This window comes from Arachis stenosperma, chromosome 6 (assembly GCF_014773155.1).
Source record: "Arachis stenosperma cultivar V10309 chromosome 6, arast.V10309.gnm1.PFL2, whole genome shotgun sequence".
NCBI lineage: Eukaryota > Viridiplantae > Streptophyta > Magnoliopsida > Fabales > Fabaceae > Arachis > Arachis stenosperma.
The window spans coordinates 139,549,722-139,563,430 of record NC_080382.1 but is presented as its reverse complement, the minus strand read 5'-3'; the positions used below and the strand labels follow the sequence as shown (position 1 = coordinate 139,563,430).

The following is a 13,709-nucleotide window of genomic DNA, read 5'->3' as shown; positions in this document are numbered from 1 at the left end:
CATTAACAATCGAGCCTATTTCTTAAACTCAAACTCGGCTCACCAAAATCTCACGAGATGGCTCGAGCTCACGAGCTGGTTCAAATAATAAGAACATAATCTATAATTTTATATCAATAAATTATAACTTATATATTTTAAAAATATTTAAAAAGATAAATTTTATATATTGTCTATCTATCAATAAATTATAAATTTTTTATTTATATCCTACATCAAAATATATAAAAAAATAAATATAAAATTTCAAATAATTAAAGATCATATATATATATATATATATATAATCGAGCCAGCTCACGAGTTAATGAGTTGAGCTTATCCAAACTCAAGTTCGGTTCATTTAATTTATGAGCTTAATTCCAAGCTTAAACTCGGCTCATCAGCTCACAAGTTCAACTTATCAGGCTATTAATAAGTCGAGTTTGAACTGGCTCATGAGCTGGTTTGATTCACTTCCAGTCCTAGCCGTCACCGTTAGTGACTAACGAAGGGAGATTGTATTGTTTAACGGAAATAAATATTGAAAACTGTTTTGTGTATTTTAAAATTTAAGCGACTAAAATGTCTGATTTCAAAATTCTTAGGGACTGATTTTAGTAATTACTCTTACGAAAATTATGGAATAGGAAGCATAATTCACAATGGAAAAGTGTATGAGAAGCACATGTAGCAATGGGAAACATGAACACACGTAGTTTGCGCAACAAGTAGTGGACCGTGGAAATGTGTAAGAGAAACCCATCTGCCCATATAAGAGTGCACCTAGGCTTTGGCAAAAAATGTTATCAATAGACCTTGACCCAGAAGAGAGGTCCAGAACCAAAAGAAAGAAGAGAGGTGAAAATTGCAATGATGTGATTAGAAAATCATACCATATTTCTACTCAAATAAGATGAAATAGCTGTCATTTTATCAAACTGTAATGTGATGTTTTAATACATCTACAATAAGAAAAATTAAGTATTCTTGACATTTATCTGCTATATATATATATATATATATATATATATATATATATATATATATATTATTGGTCCTGTCTATAAAGATTTTAAATTTGATCAAAATGATCAAATTATACCTGATCTTATTTTCACATTTTCAGTCATTTTCTCTTATTTAAATCGTCTATCTCCATCATTTGTCGCGTGTGTATATATATAAGCATTATTAACGATCCTCTATGATGCACATGAATTGTGACAAGTAAAAATGAAGCATGCAGAATTGCGAATACAGTTATACACATGGTACAAATTCATAGAAATAGAACCAAACAATAGAATGTCTTCACTAAAGTTTCACATTACTAATACTTCTCCTGTCTCTTTCTTATTTTATGGTAAAAAAGAAATTGTAATATACAGATTAAGCAAGAAGAAGAGTGTTTTAGTTGAAGGATTACAACAAAAAAAGGGAGAAAACTTTTTAAAATACAGAAGCCCAAATGTCCCAAAAAATAAAAATTAGCCGAAAGCTAAGAACAGCTCAACCACTCTAATAATATGATCAGAAAACCTTTTTTATGAACCAAGTGCAAAATTCTGTAAATAAGCATAGAAAACCAATCAAATGCACCTTCATTATGGCAAAGAGGCATAGCTTCATAGCACCTTATGCTCCTTTCATCTCCTAAAATCTCCCAAATAAATTACGAGAATGAAATTCAACATAGGGATCTAGAAGGACATCCCAATACTTACAAATGATCCTAACAATTTCTCCAAACAACCTTGCAAGTTGCAACCTCACAGCAAAATATAGCTAACACATTCTAGCACCAAGTGGAAGAACTGAAAGAATACCTTGTCCATGCCATCCAAGTGTATTAAGAATCATTTTCTTTTGTTCCAGGAATTCTCGGTCTTCGACACTCAAAAAAAAACCCCTTATAAGGCCAACAATTTAATGAAGATGCTCATGCCATATTTAGAAACACTGAGAAGCAGCTACCTAAACTATAATACCAAATCATGTTGGCTACTTGCTCACTAACTTCACCATATTTTGATAACCAACCTTCTATAAATTTGCAGAACAAGATGAATCTGCTGCTATGACGGAACCAAATCCGATTATACACAAAATACACCAAGAAATGGTCCCCTGTCAATTGGTTAAAATTTCCAAGTTCACTAACTGGATAGTATACAATGTAGAAGCATACCTTCACAATGGATAAACTGTTTCCGGTTGAAAGATCCAAGGGAAAAAGTGCACCTTGATGTGTTTACACTGACATGGTTAAACAACAATTTCTTTAACATGCTTTTCACTGCACCTCATGAGACACACTCTAACAATATCCTATCAAATTCAGCTGCATTCAAATTTAAATTATTTGCAACAAATTTCAGGAAGATATCCCACATGTCATCATCAACTCCAGCGGATACGGCCAATGCAACAACCTTGTTAATTTCTTCCATCATCCCTCTTGCACAAGAAAGCCCATCAATCAATATCGTGTAAGTTGATTTGTCAGGCAAACATCCACTTTCAAACATCTCCTCTAGAATCCTTATTCCCTCCTTCACGTTACCAACCTTACAAAATCCTTTAATCAACATATTATAAGTAAATGCATTAGGTACGCGACCCTTCTCCACCATATCATCCCACAACCTAGCAGCCTCACAGAGCTCCCCTCTCTCGCACATTCCGGCAATCAATGTGTTATATGTCAATAGACTTGGAACTGCACCACCCCCAAATTCATCAAGCACCTTCCTTGCCTCAATCACCTTCCCCTTCTTACACAGCCAATGAACAAGAGTACCCATGACAGCATCATCGCGGCTGCAATTCATCCTCAAGAGCTTCCTCCAAACTCAAGCGTTTCAACATTCCCTTCCTCGCACAACATATCAACAACCCTAAACACAGCGCCGAACTCGGCACATGATTCTTCCCAAGCATATCGTCGAGCACATTAAGTGCCTCCCCGGACTTCTTCCCCTTACAATACGCCTCAATCATAACACTATAAGTAACCTCATTAGGCTCAAGCCCATTCTCCTCCATCTCATCCCTAATTGCATCAACAAACATCCCTTGCCTACAAAACCCCTCACCAAGACAGTGTAAGTAGTTGCATCAGGTATCCATCCTTTCCCCAAAATCTCCATAAAAACCTCTTTGCACCCTCAGTCACCCCTCAAGCATACCACCTAAAACAGTAGTGTAACTCACCACATTGGGCACCACACCTATTGCAGGCATCTCATCCAAAACCCTAACCGCTGCATCTACATTGTTCCCTTTACAAAGAGCCTTCAGCAAAATATTGCAACTAACCACATTGGGCACAACCCTAAATTTGGCCATAGAATTCTTAAAAACAAAATGTGCTAAATCATAGCGCTTGCACTGAACCAGGGCATTAAGCGTGGCGTTCAAGGCCTTCGTGGAGGGTTGAATCCCAAAAGATTCGATCCTCGTGAAGGTCCTGAGTGCCAATTTTGGGCGGCCAGCAAGGCCGTACCCGCGAATAACCGTTATAAGCGGTTGTTCGTCAGTGATACGGGAATCACGGAGGATGGCATCGATTTGGGGGAAGTCGCGGGCACGGGAGAGCTTGAGAATGATGGCGTTGAAGGGAATAGGGTGGTGGGCGAGGTGGTTGTTGTTGCTATTGGGGTGGTGGGTTAGGGCGTAGTGGAAGATTTGGAGGGAGAGATTTGGGTCGTGTTGGTGGGAAATAAGGGAGGCAAGGGTTTTAGGAGTGAGGCGGCGGGGCCAGGGGTGCACTGGGGGCGTGACGGTGAAGGACGTGAGGGTGGTGGGTGCAGGAGAGGCGGCAGCAGTGATGGCGGCAGAGGTTGCGGCAGAGGTGAAGAAGGGGTGGGAGTGATGGAGGATGTGTGTGGAACGGGACATGCCTGCAATTGGCAACTCCTTTTCCTGGTTACATATTCATAACCTGCAATTTATGGCTCATTCTAAGTTATTTTCAACAGCAGAGGCTGCAAGAGAGAGGTAGTAGTTAAAGCATGAACGCTGTCCTGCTCCGCAGGTGAAGTTGTTGCCGTGAGTGAAGGTTGGGTTTGGTGGAGACCAATGAAAACCGGACAGTCATCAAACTGCACTAGTCACTAGTTCACTAGTCTAACCGGTCTAACCGTAGTTTAACCGAAAAAACTGTTCCAGAATAAAATAATAAATAAATTATAAATAAACATCCTAAAATATCTTTCAAATTTAAAACCCTATATAAAATATCACCAACTACATGTAATTAATCATCAAAATATGCAAAAACTTGCTGCAAATTTGTTGACAATTAACATAATTATACTTCCATTAAAAATAGCTGGATTGAATTACAATGCACAAGTTAAAAATAGAGAACATTGTCTTAATGTAGCTGAGTCAAAAAGTAAAACAAAAAATGATAGTGCTGCACAACAAACACACAACAGAGCCTGAAACAAAAAGAATCCAACAGGGAGGAGGGGCAGCGAGTCAGCGGAGATCGAGAGCAGGGACAGTGAAACCAAACAATGAACAAAACAATGAAAACAGAATCTTTTTATATAACAGAACAATCAAAACATGAATCATACAATCACTAATTGCAAATTTTTTCTTCATAAGAACAGAACAATGAAAACATGAAGCATATAATAAATCAAAAGATCACAAATTGCAAATTTTTTAATAAGAACAGAAGTTAGAACGGTGAAAATGAAGAAGATTAACAGTTTTCAACCCAATTTTAACAAAGCTCATCACAATGATTAACAATAAAAAAAAAAAGCAATGAAGGAACAGTGAATCAGTAACATAGGCAGTGCAAATTCAAGAAACTTTAATAAAATTTAACTACAGAAACAGACAGTAAAGCAGTAATAGAGTTATCAATTTAAAATTTATCATTAAATACAGTCAGTGAGCAAAACCAATCAACCAAGCACTGACTGGGCATTCGAAAAAAGAAGAAAGAATCTTTCATTTAAATCACAGCAACAACACAACAACACCAATAGGAACATTTAAAACGAAGCAACCAAGAAAAGATCTAAAAATCACCATTGCTGAAAACAATAATTTGATACGTGTATGCTCAAAGAATAAAAGCTAAGCTTCCAGGTAAGTGAAGAATACCCAAACCAAAGAACCTTCAATCACAGCTTAAACCAAGAACAGAAAATCACAACAAAAAGAAAAAAAAAAAATTAAAGATAACAGAACAACAACACAAAAACAATTAGCAAATTAACAAGTTCACAATAACAGTTAAAATTTAACACTAATGCAAGTGGAATCATCATGCTAATATGTTTTCTGCAAAGACGCTATTTGTGCAGCTAAAATTTCCTAATTACTAAGATCCAATGATTCTTAATTTCACATGCAATCAACTTACTAAGTTTCTAAAAGCTAGAAATTATAAAACCAGCCAGAAATATGGTTAAAGCATTTTATCAAACATGTTGAGTGCGGTAAAATTAAAACGAAATAAGAGAACTCAAAGCTTAATATCAATATGATAGAGAAGAGAAAATAACAATTGTATAATCTATGAAAAAAATCCAAACCACTACCAAATCAAATAGTTACTTATTGTAATAGAAATCAGAAGTTGCAGAGTTTGAAGCAGAGTATTGGTGGCGGGTTTAGGGAACTCACGGCGGCGACAAAAGAGAGCAGTTCGACGGCTAGGTGGAGCGCGCGGGTTGGTCGCAGAGTTTGAAGCAGAGCAACGAGGCTTCCAGACGAACGCGAATGCGAACTCGAACGGTGAACGGCGAGTGAACGCGAACGGTGAACGCCGAGCGAACGTGAACGGCGAAGAACGCGAAGGAATACGGCGGCTGAACGAAGAGGCGAACGTGAACGGCGAAGAAACGGCGGCGGAAGCGCGGCTGAGCAGACAAAGACGACGGACGCCGAGCTCAAGGAAGCAGCTGCAATCGATGACAGCGAATAGGGGTTGAAGGCTTGGAGCACGACAGAAGCTAGATAGACGGACGGACGGCGAACTTAATGTTCGGCGGCAATATGCCACTCCTTGCGGCGGTGGTGTAGGTTTAGTTTTTGTGATTTTTCATTTTTGTGATTTATGAAAGAAGGGAAGGGAGAAAGGGGGAAAGAAACGAATGAGTAGCTTCGCTTTTGGGTAAACCGGCCGGATTTCGGTTCGATCCGACCGGATGCCGATTTAGAGGTTCTTCAACGATTTTCTGATCATCAGTTTTACATGCCTGACCGGATTCTTAATGTTGCCCGTTCATGATTGGACCGGTCTAACGGCATGTTCAGTCCAATTTTTAGAATCATATTATTGATAGAATATTTTAAATATTTTTATTTAAAACATAAATTCATTAAAAACTGAAATTTTTTATTTTTTAAATTTAATTTATTATCTTAACATATATCCTTTAACATTGAGAATGAGTTAAACAGTTAAACTAGAGTCAAACTCGACTCACAAAAATTAAGTTCAGTTTACGGCTTAATTCATTAATAATTGAGCCTATTTCTTAAGTTTAAATTTGGCTCACCGAAAACTCATGAGCCAACTCAAACTCATGAGCTGACTTAAATAATAGGAACATAATCTATAATTTTATATATTGTGTATTTATTAATTATAATTTTTTTATTTATGTCTTATATTAAAATCATATAAAAAATCATTATACAATTTTAAATAAAAACATTAATATATATAAAATTATATATTACTATTTTATATGTATATATATAATATCAAAAGCTATAAACTAAATGTATATAAGAGATATATATAATCGAGTCAGCTCACGAGCCAATGAGTTAGGCTTATCTAATTTCAAACTCAACTCATTTAATTTATGAACTCAATTCCAAGTTCAAACTCTATTAATCAGCTCATGAACTCAGCTTATCGAACTATTAACAAGTCAAGTTTAAGCTAGCTTAATTCACTTCCAACCTTACCCTTTAATAAGTTATTTTTTATTAATTAAATTATATTTTTATCAAAATATTTTAAAAAATTTAATAATTAAATTATTTTTTTTAAGATACTGTTTAATAATTTTTGAATTATTAAATTGTAATTTTATCAATATTTTCGTTAACAATTATATTTATATTTTACTATTAATTTTTTGATATCAATATATATTATTTTAATATTAACTAAAAATATTTTGGTAAGATTATTTTTTGATATATATATATATATATATATATATATATATATATATATAATTGTTATACATATCAACAGTAGTAAGATTTTTTATATTTAATGTTAAAATAATATATATTGATATCGAAAAATTAATAGTAAAATATAAAAATAATTGTTAACGAAAATTTTGATAAAATTACAATTTAATAATTAAAAAATTATTGAAGAGTATCTTAAAAAATAATTTAATTGTTAAATTTTTTAAAAAATATTTTAGTAAAAATATAATTTAATCAATAAAAAATTATTAAAAAAATATTTTGGTCAATAAAATTTAATGACAAAAAACAATTTTTGCTAAAAAGGTATTTTTATAAAAAATATTTTTTTAAAAAAAATGAATAAAATTAACATTAGTTAACAAAAAAAATTAAAATGAATTAAAAATGAAATTTTTAAAAAATTATAAAAAAAGAGATGTATATTTTACAAATAAAAGAGACAAAAATATCATCATAACATCTCTAGAAAGAAAAAAATAAAAATTTTTCATATATTTATTATTTAGAGTTTAATTTTTTTTTTTTTTTACTAAAGATAGAGAAACTCCAACACGCTATAGATGATTTGAACTATTGCCACTTAGAAATTAATTTGAATGGACATGTAAAACTATCTTACACTACCGTCTACCTATATATGATGAACGCTAGACATGTATTCATTGTTGTGTTGGTTGGGTCTGCTATATTCATAACGATGTATTTTGGGAATTTAGAGAACATATACCAAGAGAACCCACTGGATTTTGTTATCTAAAGCCATGGTGAGGCAACTTGGTGAGGCTGAATTCGAGAACATGAAGGTGAGTTTCAAGGGAAAGATCTTGCCTGCCATACACCCTGAGAGTATGAGGATAAGGATGATATCAACGGAAATCAAATCATTGATACCTTGCTGAGAGGTTTGAGCAAGGAACAAGTTTGGAGTGATGTTGGTTATGCATCAGCACATGTCACAGGGTTTGAAGGGCATACTGAGGAGAGTTTGAAATCGTTGACTAATGCTAGTGCTTATTGTAAGGCAGAGAGTGGTTGGCACAAGGAAGATGAAATCCTTGATGACAGTTGGGTTCAGCAAAGTAGAAAGAAAGGGCCAGCTACCTCGCATCTGGATGGATTGAATTGGGAGGTGCTTGTTGTCAATGATTCGGTTGTCAATGCCTTTTGGCTGCCTGGTGGTAAGATTGTTGTATACACCGGATTGTTGGAGCATTTTAAAAGTGATGCTGAGATTGCCACTATAATTGGACATGAGGTATAATTGTGCTTTGTTTTTTCAGTTTAGGGTTTAGGGTTTATTAATTCGTCTGAAAGATCTCTGTGCTGATTTGTCTGTGTTTTCTTCTTAATTAGGTTGGCCATGCTGTGGCCAGGCACATCGTTGAAGGTTTGACCAAGACCTTCTGGTTTGCTATCCTGCACTTGATTATTTTTCAATTTGGCTCCCGTGATATGGTGATCGTCAACACAATGGCTTCTGTTTTCTTGAGGCTAACATTCTCTCGACAGTATAACTTGGTTCATGTCTTTCTAATAAGTCAATTTCCTCTGTGGGTCTTTGATTACACTTGTTGCATTTTACTTAACATCATGTTTGCTATCACTGTCAAAATAGTGTAGAATGCTGTTGTGGATAAGAACTCCATTTCATTTACCATATGCTTTACCATAATTTCAATTAAGTGAATGATAGTTGATAGATATTTTTTCTGAATAAAATTTCTGAGCGAGATGGGATTTAATAATTCATTTGAAACGGTGGTGTTGTGATACAGTAATCAAATTTTGACATGTTTTTTCTCAGTCATCCTCAATTGTAGTACCCTTGAGACATTATTGTGTGCCATCTATCAGCATGTCAATGTTGTTTTAAATTTCGGATTATGCTTAAATAATCATCTACATGCTGCTTGTACTTGTTTCTCTTGGTAGATATCGTGGAAACTTTTTCTTCAATTTTTCATAACTAGATTCTGTTTTCATGATGGAAATGGAAGCTGATTACATTGGCCTGCTCTTAATTGCTTCCACCGGATATGATTCACGGGTGGCACCCACAGTGTATCAGAAACTGGGAGAAGTCAACGGTGACTCGGCACATATGGATTATTTCTCCACTCATCCAACTGGAAGAAAGAGAGCAGGGTTGCTCTCCCAGGCCAAAATAATGGAAGAAGCATCCACTATATACAAGAATGCTAGGTCTGGAAGAAGTATTGAAGGATTTCTTTAGCAGAACTTATATTGCCACACCAGAATCAACAAAGAACCTGTAGATGAAACTTAAAAGAATTCTGTTTTAGCCAAAAGAAAAGCTAGACAATTTTCTGTATGATGAATTTTGTCAACAATTTAGTTTCATAGATAGATGTTTGTTACGTAAAGTGTTAATTGCACAGCGCTTCAAAGAAAATTAATGATTAGATCATCTGATGTAACATCTCAAAGGTCTTTCTAAGGTAGAAGTGACTATTTTTTCATTGGTCAATACATGTTATTGCAACAACCAAATCAAGTGTATGCTTGCTACTATGCTCATATAAAAAAGGAGAAAGGATTCTGATGGGTTCAGCCTCAATAGGTGGAGATGATGGCATTGATGTTGACAAAGGAGGTGGATGAGAAACAGAAAAAGAATGTGAAGAGGATGATGATGGGATTATGCTATGGGTAATTTTGGAACTAAACTAATTTTGACCATAAAAAAATTGACAAAAGTGTAAAATTAGAAATTATTTCAAAATATAAAATATCCTTTAATCTTTTTAAGAATCTTTGAAAATAGTATACTATAATTCTTAAAAATATTATTTGTACACTAAAATCAGCTATTAAAATTAGTCACAATATAAATCTTTTAAATTAATTTTTTATACTGATTTTAAAATTCAAAAATTAGAATAATAATTTTTGTTTTTATAACGAACCTATTTTTTAACTAATTCATTTGAGTTGGCTTCACTTATGACTTATTGACCTATTAGTTTGTCGTCTACAATATCTAATATTATGTCATATGGTAGATAACATTTTTCATAAGAAACTAGTCAATTTACGGAGAAAAAAACTCGTCTATTGACCGGAGACAGAGCTCAACGTAGAGCCTTGAAGCCCCAAGGGTGGGTGAAATGGTGGAGGAATAAATGGTCAAGTTAAATTCTGAAAAATCGTTTATTCTTTAAATTTATTTTTGAAATTTATTTTAGTTAAATTTATTTTTTTAAAATTTTAATTAATCATATTAATATTAATAGATTAATAATATCAAAATTTGTTAATATAACATATTAAATAACTCTACAATGACTACAACATATATTTAGTCATCTTAATTTATTATTAATACGATAAATTTATACAATTAAGTCTGAAATTGTATTTGAAAGCCAAAAATTAGAAACTAATAAAAATAATTTGTATTTCCCTGTGAAATGAATTCTTTTCCATGCTTGGAAACTAATAAATAAACATTAAGATTACAACTAAGAAATTAATTATTTATAAAAATGCAAGTTGTTTAATTTTATTACAATAAGATTAAAACGATGTTATTAGTTTAGAAAGATAAAAATACCTTGTAAAGATTAATTATAAAAAGTTAAAATATTCTTTTAGAATTGAAATTGTTTGATTTTTATTAAATTTTTGAAATTTAAATTTAATTTTTAAAATATTAAAATAATTTTTAGTTAATTTTAAAAAATATTAAACATTAAACATTTGGATTCAATTTTAAAAAATCTAAATTATTGTCTTGATTGATTTAAGAAAAATAAATATTACTTGTAAGATTAATTATAAAAATATTAAAATATTCTTTTAGAATAACGTGGTTTAAATGAGTTAGAAAGTAAAAAATTGAATTTAATTTTAAAAGATTAAAATATTTTTTTCAAATTCTGCTTATCCTATTATTTTATATATTAATATTTTATGATGTAGCACAAAAAAAATTTAAAAAATATTTTTTATTAGGTTAAAATTAATATTTTCACTGTTATGGACTATTAAAATGTTGGTCAATTTTATGGTGTCTAAATTTTGTCTAATTTATTTTTTGTAATAAATTTTAATTTTTTAAAAATTATTTATTTTTATATCTTTTAAATTAAATATTAACTTTTAACCTTTTTTAGTAAGTAAATACCATCTTTTAAATATCATAACATTTACCTAAAATGTTATACTTAGATGTGAGATAGTTTACAAATAAAAATTGTACCGTCTGACTTAGCACAAAAAATAAATAATAAGATTTTAAAAAAACAATTTGTATAAATTAAATTTTAAATTTTTTTTAATGTTTAAATCAAACTAGCTGATTCCAATCCGAAGAATTTAAAAATTTTAGAACATACAAATTAAATACTTCTCCATCCAACATTTATGTAGATTTTTTTTTGGTAGAACTTACTTTTCAACCAATATATCCATCATTCTCTCCGATCAACGCCGTAATAAAAAAATTTAGCCCAAAGAGTATTTAGTTATAATAATTATTTATTATTAAAATACGAGTAAAATTTCTCTCCGATTCCTAATCATTTATAAAATGGACCTGACCCCTTCTCACCATTAGAAATTAACAATGCGGCCCTCATCGATTCTCTCTATCTGACCAAAAGGATCCTGTAACAATTTTTTCGTGAAATGTAACCGAGAAATCCTACGTATAACAATAACTATCTGACGTGAATTCAAACGATTTGATAAGACAATTAGGTCCTTGCACAATCAGCAAAAACGTTGTTGTTTTGATGCACAATGGAATCAGATTCTAACATACATTCCTCATTCTCTCCCTGAAGTATCACACACTCTCACTCTTTGCCCTCATCCACAGAAAGAATTACCGTAAACTCTAGAAACTTTCAGGCTTCTCGTCAGAAACGACGACAAAGGAGAACCGGCGAGGACGACGTAACTGCTCAATAACGTAGTATTTGCTGACGGAGGTGGTGACGTGCTATTGACGGAGCCGCACTTCTGTTCTTAGAGGTTTGTTTCTACAACTGTTTGTAAACGACATCACTGTGGTCCTTCATTTGTTTATCTAAAGGAAGTATTCTTACCATAGACCACCATAAAGTATGATATGTGTATTGTTTTACATTTGTGAAGAACAATCACTTTCACTAGGGTTGGATCATTACTTCGAGTAAAGTTTTTTTGTCTGTTATGAGTATATTAATGTCTGTTAATAATAATAATTTATTAATGGGTTACTGAGTAAAGTTTATATTGTAGATGACTGTTGAGATTATACCAGTATTTCACCATGGGGGTGATTTGAAAGAGACGATAATGGAATGCTCAGCTACCTTGATGGGAAGGTGGAGAGATTTCCCAAGTTGGACATTGACTTTGTTAATTTTAAGGATTTAGAGGAGATGTTCAAAAGGTTAGGATATACAGAGTACAAGGCTATGTATTGGCAAGACCCTAGTGCCCCTTACCTAGAGGCTGGCATCCACATTTTAAAAAGTGACAAAGAAATTAACCAGATGTGTGATAACAAGATGGCAAATTTAGAAACTGATGAGTTGCATGTGTATATTGAGCATCCTGTGAGCCAGCCAGTTGTGAATGAAGCAGGGGCTGCTCCTGTAGACTTAAATAATTCTTCCACTGATGATGGCTATGAGAGCGCTGAAGATGAAGCTTATAAACCTCCTCCACATGGTTATGATACACTAAGCAGCAGTAGTAGTGAGGAGTTAAGGTCAATGAATAGGCCAAAGAATAAGAGTAAGAAGGACACACCCAAAAAGAAGACAATGACACCTAAGAAGAGAGCAATACCTAAGAAGAAAACTGTGACACCTGTGAAGGAAAAAGTTAATAATGATGATGGCCTATCTCTTAAAACCAAGAAGAAAAAAAATAAGAGATATGTGGGGAGGACAAGAAGGCATATGTTGGATAGGAATGAGGGTGTAAATGGGCCAAGGCAAGGGCAACAGGCTGGAGAGGATGGTCCAAATCGTAATGACACTATGGGTGAGAATGAAAGTCCAAATGTAGTGCATGGAGCAGGGGACAATGATGAGCCCATTGTGGAAGAGCTAGATTCTGACATTGACAAGCCATATCAGTATAAGTCGGAAGCATTCAACTCTCCAATTTCTTCTGATGATGAGGGTAGAAAGCCTAAATTTCATGAATTTGATGATGACACTGGTTATGGTGAGGTGAATTTTGAAGTTGGAGAGATGTTTGACACCATGGCACAATTTAAGCAAGCATTGAAGGACATGTTTGTTTTTGAAGGAAAAGAGTTAAGAGTATATAAAAAATAAAAAGCATAGAGTGAGAGCAAAGTGTGCGAAAGAGGGCTATCCTTGGCTAATCCTAACTTCCTGGAACAGCCAGGAACAGTGTTTTCAAGTCAAAAAATATGTTAAGGAGTACATTTGTGGTAGAAATCTGACAAGCAACATGGCAAGTAGATCATGGGTTACAAGCAAGCTAGTAAAGAGGTTGCTCACGTAGCCACAGCTATCACCTAAGGAGGCTTT

The 13,709-nt window shown here is 33.3% G+C and overlaps 2 pseudogenes; one reads left to right on the top strand and one right to left on the bottom strand.

The window, feature by feature from the left end:
• Nucleotides 1-1,345: 1,345 nt before the first annotated feature.
• Nucleotides 1,346-3,882, bottom strand: LOC130934805 (pentatricopeptide repeat-containing protein At5g16420, mitochondrial-like; annotated as a pseudogene).
• A 3,949-nt stretch (nt 3,883-7,831) lies between these two features.
• On the top strand, nt 7,832-9,554 carry LOC130934804 (mitochondrial metalloendopeptidase OMA1-like; annotated as a pseudogene).
• The last annotated feature ends 4,155 nt before the right edge of the window (nt 9,555-13,709 follow it).